Below are 6156 nucleotides of genomic sequence, written 5' to 3'. Positions count from 1 at the left end.
GGTGGATACTGATCCCAGGGCAGACCACCAGCCCCTTACAGAAACGACTGGCATTAACTGGCCTATTGTTGTTGTGACACAGACTCTCCTCTGCACCCTGTGGATATTACCAATTTGAGCAACCCGGCGTAGCTCACTTGGTGGGTCTGAGGGAGTGGATGCTGGCGCAGGATGTTCTGCGCATGCGTGGGACTGTCTCGCGTGAACACCCACAGAACGTTCCCACCTGGGCTCTGATTCAACAGAGCTCCTGAAGAGACTGAAAGGGAAGAGCGGGCCACTACTGAAAAGGCTGTGTGTGACTCAGGAGGAATTTCAGAGTAAATGACTGCTCTAGCTCCCAAAATCACTGCTACTCAACCCCAGCGGTTGGTGCCCTCTGTGTTAGTCAGCAATTCCCCACTGGGGACTGGAGCCCTCAGCCTGCCACTGAGGACTGGTCCGCAAATCCCTCTGCTCAGGCCACCGAATGGGTAAGAACGACCACTGAGTGGTTTTAAGCTAGTCTTAGCAGACTCTTAAACAGAAAATGGAAATAAGGTTGATGGAAAATAAACCGTTTCTAAAAGAAAGATAATAATAAACAGCATGGCCCAAACAGTAAGAGATGAACTTCATTTTTTAGATGAGGAAACTGAGACCCAAGAAGTCCAACTGTGTGTTCCCAGGTCATCCTGACAGTTACTAACAAAACTAAGCTTTGAGCAGGGGTTACCTGGTCCCCTACCCAGTGGTCTTTTTTCCACCGAAGACCATTTTTATCCCCTGGGGATACAAATACTAGTTTCTCCAACAAATCAATGGCATAGAAAGTGAATAGATTTAAGAGATTTAAGAGAATAGATTTAAGAGATTTAAGAGGATCAACAAAATGCACAGGTTGGAACTTGTTTGAATTCTCACTGGAAAAAAAAGACATTTTGGAGACAGCAAAACTGAATATGAACTAGGTATTTGATAATATTACTTATTGGAATTTTCCAATTACTTATTGGAATTAGATGTGATAATGGCATCAGGTGTATATAATTTTTTTTCTAAATTATCAGTTTGAATGCATATTGACATATTGACAAGTTATAAAACACATCTTGCATTTTCTTTAAAAAATACTCCAAAAAAACAAGGAGAGGTGGTCATGGATGAAATAAGATAGGCAAACGTTGGTCACTGTTGAAGCCAGGTAATGAGTACATGGGGACTTATTAAGCTACTCTCTCACCTTTGTTTTTATTTGAAAATGTCCATTTTAAACATGTTTAAAAGAAAAAAAAATACTCATCCAGACTTAAGACTGAGCAGGCTGAGAGTATAACCTCTCCCCTGTCTCTAATCAAGCAGCTCTGGGAATGGGAGAGGTAGCTTGGGCCTATATCACCGCCGCTCTCCCAGGTCCTTCACTCACATGCCCCCACCCAATCTTCTCACTGAAGATACCAGGTGAGGAGCGGGGCAGGAAATCACATTGCCCCCACCCATACATACATATATCACTTAATAGCACATTGGAAACTTTTCAATGAAATAGGTCTATGCTGTGTTTTCTAGATTCTAATCTTAAAATTAAACTCTTATACTTATCCCATGTACAATACCCTATTTACTCAGATACAATGTTAGCATCCATCAGTAGTTTACTCATGTCACCAATTCTTACCCTCCCTTGTGGTTGGGTATTTCCCTACACTCACGCGTGCATGCACACACACACACACCATGAACCACTGACTGTGCAGAAACCCAGTTTGTTTGCATATTAATCATAGGGATGGAAACTTGCCTGCAATATGCACTCAGAGTGTGGTTTAGCTTTGGGCTGCAGCTCTTCCCTTGTTAATTTTCTCAAGGGAGTTGGATAAGTTTGACTTTCATAATTAAAGAAATTGTGTCTTTGTGGAACATTTAAAATAATTTTGAACTTGAATCTACTTACCATTGGAATCTCGATCGAACAGTTTGTAATAGTGAATCCGAGGGCAATCACAGGCCTCCACACAGTGACTTGATGAAATAGATTAGAGATGGAAGAGAGCAGAGGAGGAGGAAAACCATCAACACAGCCTTGGGAAATTTCTCCAAGTGATCAGGACTAAATAAATTACTTTCAGTCCAAAAAAACTTACCTTGATCCTACCACATTTGCTTCCTTCCTGGTGCTAACCATCCCTGCCTCCTTGTACTTGTGTTCTCTCTCTAGTCCATGATTTTAAACATCAATGATGCTGTCAGTCATCACAGATTCCTTAGACAAGTCAGAAACATGACAAATATTATTGTGGTCAACGTTATTGTAGAAAAAAATGAGAAGAGAAGCATGACTCTCTGTACTAAGATTTGAACTCCCAGCAATAAAGCATAAAGGACTGAAGTCATGGGGTTTGATTCTAGGCCCCCACATACTGAAAAAAAAAAAAAGCATTCATTAATAATTGCAAAGTAATATACCTCCAGCCTCCCTACACCTCTGGAATGCAGACTCTGTGTGGGTAGGAGTTAATATAAGCACAAGGACCATATCTCCCCCTTCTTTATGTCTCCCACAAAGCTCAGCATAGTGCTTTGTACCTCATAGAAACTCAATAAGCAATTAAGAGAGAGAAATGGAGAGTTTCTCTTAGCAATCTCACACCAGGCATAAAATTCACAAGATTCACCACTGCTAGTACCTATGGAAATCGATTCTGTTCAAAACTATATATAAATGCAATGAATTTGTATCCTTAAAGTTTCAAAAGCATTGATATTTCCAATGTGAATAAATAAAGGTATTTTAATCCCATTGCGTCTTTCGGTTTAAGATAGTATATTAGACTGGAACGGAGATTATAACTTTTACTCGAGATATCTCTTCTAGTCTCATTCCATTAGTTACAGTAAGGCTCCATCAGTAAACGCTTTACTCCCTCCCTGGGAGAGGACTTTTGATGAGTGATCAGCTTACACAATTGGCTTAGGGAACCAGACTCATTCACTGAATCAAAGAAAAAGGACTTCAAGGAAAGAAGAGATTATCAAAGAATAACTCTGTGCTTAGTTTTCCTTTCCTTGAGTCAGACCACTAGCATCTTTCTTGGAAACAAAGTAACACTCAGAAGGTGAGCCTGAATGCTCAAGTGACTTCAGTGGATCTGCAGCATTCATTAAGCACTGACTGTATACAAATCCTTCAGCTATGGTTAAACAACCCACTGCAGACGTGACCCATGCAGGCTTTGCCTGAGAAGCTTATTATCTCACTGAGAAGATCTGAAACAGAAAAGAGTCCTTTTCAAACTAAAGAAAAGGCAGCATAAAAACTAGTGACAAATAATAAAACACAAATGAAACACTCAGGGGCCAGGAAGAGCTGGACTAAGGCCACAATCAAATCAACATAGGCAATAATAAATCATTGCTTTCATTTATATAATACTCCACAGTTTTCTAAATATTCACATCCATTACCTCTTTTAATTTTCAAACAATTTTATGAAGTAGGCTTTACCTTGCCCAGTTTCTCAGTGAGAAAACTGAGTCCCGTGTAGGTGAGGTGATGTGCCCAAGGTCCCTGAGCTAGTAAGTGGCAGAGCTGAGCAGAAGATAATTCAGGGCTCTAATCTGCTGACTTCTAGCCATTGATGTTTCCACTTCACCACATTATCTACTCAACACTATATATCTGTGCAGAGCTTTACTTTTACAAAGTATTTTCCCAGACATTTTATCATTTGGGTCTATCAGCAGCCTGGGAAGAGAGGCAGAGCAGAAATTCCACAGGAGAGCACACTAAGATCTTGTGAGTTTTCCTGCCCGAAGTCCCCCAACCAGAGATTGTCCATGCATCCTGATTCCTAGCACAGGGACCATTCCTTTACACCTCACTGGGATTTCACCACAGGGATGAGCAGGAGAATGGACAAGTGCAAACCAGACATGTACTTTCATTTATCCTGGATCTGTAACTGTCAGGTAACATTCAAACTATGAGAGAGCTGAGATATATACCAGCCTGTTCCTAAAGCAGCTTCCTTGCTTTTCAGAGCATCAGGAATGGTAGGGGCTTCTCACATCTCCCTCATACCCCAAATCACTCTGCACTCCTTTACTTGAACCAAGGCACTAGATTAGATGGTGAATTTAAATCATGTCTCCAACTCCTAGCACTAAGCTGTCTAGCCTGTCAACAGAACTGCCACAGCCTCCCCTCATTTTGCATGCCCTCTGCAAAGAGGGAGTATGAGAGAAAGGTAACCCCAGGGTGAGCAGGAGAACTACTTTGGGAAATGTATTCCCGCAGCACCCAGGAAGGAGCAGGCTAATTGGCTCCAGAGGCAGCAGTGGCAGCACAGGCAGGTAGGATTGTGCCGTTCTTTATTGACTGGTGCAGCCACTTATTGGGAAACTGTGTTCATTAGCTGCATGTAAAGTTATATTAGAGGAGAGACGCTGGGTCTTGTGCTGAATGATTGAATGTCCCACCTGATGGGAGGTGCATTATGTAAAAGCACCTGTGAGAGTAATCAAGCTTCTTAAGTGGATGTGTTGAGCATATCTGAGCTGGTGTTGCTATGAGAGTGCAAGATCAGGGGCATTGAAATGTGAAAGGCATCTACCTCAACTAAAATAAGCCCTCAGCCTTTTGATACCCATTCTCTTCATCGCTCTCTAACTATTTTCTGGAACTAACAAGTCTTCCCACTTACCCTGTGCTACCTCTTCAGGTTCCAGGGGCAAAAGTGAGTGAGCAAGCTACCAGGATCTGCAGACCCAGGAAGAAAGTGGAAAGGCCAGCTCTTCTTCTTGCAATCCTCTTTAGTCCCAAGACATGAGAAAGCTCATTGGCTAATGCCTAGCCTTTAAAATTCAAAGAAAATTTTTTTTTTTAGTTTTTAAGCTACTAGATCAATAGTGTCTCCCAGGGTGTTGCTGCTCAAGTCAAAAGTGGCAAAGAGCTCACTGTATTTGCGCCCACAGCCCACCTCCTCTTTTAGAGAAATATAAAGGAGGGTTTGGTTAGCATCAGTCTTGTGCCGAGACCAAATAAGTACCCCAACCCTCACAATGGGATGTCTCCATCACTATGATTCTACAAAGTCTTCATCATCAATCCCCTTCTTTTCTCCCTAGTTCACTGCCCTCTGAACTCACATCTTCTTTTCTTAACCGCAGTTATACAGAAGCATTTCTCTGGCTCTACCCTCAGCCACTCTGCAGGACCTGCAGAACCCTCCAGTCCCTCCCAAATCATCCAAGAATCCCCAGAGGCATTTCCTAAACCAAAACCAAATTCTGAGCTACCAATGTCCTCTATCCCTATCATACTTACAAGGTTATAGGAGGTGTCTCCCATCAGAGCTGGCACCAAAAGTACTACCGGAAGCCTAGAACTCTGGATCCTTCATCCAAGTAGACTATTACTGGGTCTACACTTCTGACCCCCGTCCTCCAAATATGCCACATTCTAGGAAGAACATAGTTTCACCTCACTCCAAGACCTAGCTCACTTCCAATGGCTCCCAACCGCCTACTCAATGCAGCCCAGATTCTTCAACATTGGCTAAACATCAGTCACTCTGCTTTCATAGCAGCTCATCTTCTACCAATCCTGTCTTCACACTCAACTCATTACCAACCCCCAAGACTACTTGCCTTTCACTGAACACATTTTGACTGCTTTTTGTCATGGACCTTTTTCTTAGAGGTTTCCTGTGACTAACCTGCTCTCCCCTCCACCCACTGCTGCCTTTTCAAATCCAGTCTGTCAATCAGCAAGATCCAGCTTAACACAGTGGCTTTCCTCCTTTCTTCACAGACCAGTTTATATCACAGTCAGTGGTGTGCGTCCCTCCCTAAAGCATGAGCTCTGGAGAGCAAAGACCACATCTTATTTATCTAAATCCCTATTGCCAATAATAGCGCTTTGCATGTAGTGGTGGTCAATAAGTGGTCATTGGATTAAAGAGGCCATAGATATCTAAAAAATGATGCCTAGGAAAAACATATCATTTACTCCTAATTATGAAATTATTTATCCATTTTGTTTCTTTTACCTGAAGGGGCTTTGGGGGAATAGACTCAGAACTGGCAAAGTTTGATAGATAAGATTAGTACTGAGAAATGCCTGAAGAATGGCCCAGTGAGAACCAGAGAAAGTGGAATAAATGGAGTAAAGAAGTG

The sequence above is a fragment of the Pteropus vampyrus genome, unplaced genomic scaffold, assembly GCF_000151845.1.
Source record: "Pteropus vampyrus isolate Shadow unplaced genomic scaffold, Pvam_2.0 Scaffold19, whole genome shotgun sequence".
Lineage (NCBI taxonomy): Eukaryota > Metazoa > Chordata > Mammalia > Chiroptera > Pteropodidae > Pteropus > Pteropus vampyrus.
Note: the sequence above shows the minus strand (reverse complement) of the source record.